General features: G+C 52.6%; 1 non-coding gene across 1 annotated transcript; it reads left to right on the plus strand.

Annotated features, from left to right (window-relative positions):
- The first annotated feature begins 230 nt into the window (after positions 1-230).
- Positions 231-302, plus strand: TRNAG-UCC (transfer RNA glycine (anticodon UCC)). Its single transcript has one exon. It is a non-coding gene; the product is annotated as a tRNA-Gly (tRNA).
- The last annotated feature ends 354 nt before the right edge of the window (positions 303-656 follow it).

Here is a 656-nt window from a genome sequence, read left to right on the forward strand (position 1 = left end):
CTCATAGGAGCCTTTTAGATGAACACAGGCCTCTGAAGTAACCCCTGAATCCTCACCACAGTGTCCCAAGGTGGATTGGAAAGGCAGTGTCACAGAGACAAAGAGACAGAGAGACAGAGACGGAGAAAGACATAGATAGACAGAGAGAGAAAGGAAGAGAGACAAAGATAGAGAGACAGGGAAACAGAGATAGAGAGAGAGAGGTTAAAACAAAAGAGGGCCCATGGACTTCCCTGGCGGTCCAGTGGTTAAGACTCTGCACTTCCGCTGCAGGGGCCCAGGTTCGATCCCTGGTCAGGGAAGATCCCGCATGCCGCGTGGCCTGGCCAGAAAAATAAAAGGGGGCCCAGCCTTCACCTGATTGCACCGACAAAGGAGGGCCAGCTCCATACATAGTCTCTGTCCTGGGGCTGGAGTAGAACAGAGCAGGAGGGTGTGGATACCAAGGATTCCCTCGACATCTCCCCCCCTTCCTGGGTTGAACTTGGGATACGCATGTTCCCAAAGGATCCCTGGGGATGAGCTGGCCACAGCCAGGCATGACCTGGCCCCTCTTCACCAGGACTGTGATCAACCATCCTGGAAGGCAGCCCGGCAGAAAATGCATTAACCTTTATCATCCACCTCATTCAGGGAATTGAAATATTTAGGACTAA

The sequence above is a fragment of the Physeter macrocephalus genome, chromosome 12 (assembly GCF_002837175.3).
Source record: "Physeter macrocephalus isolate SW-GA chromosome 12, ASM283717v5, whole genome shotgun sequence".
NCBI classification, from domain to species: Eukaryota; Metazoa; Chordata; class Mammalia; order Artiodactyla; family Physeteridae; genus Physeter; species Physeter macrocephalus.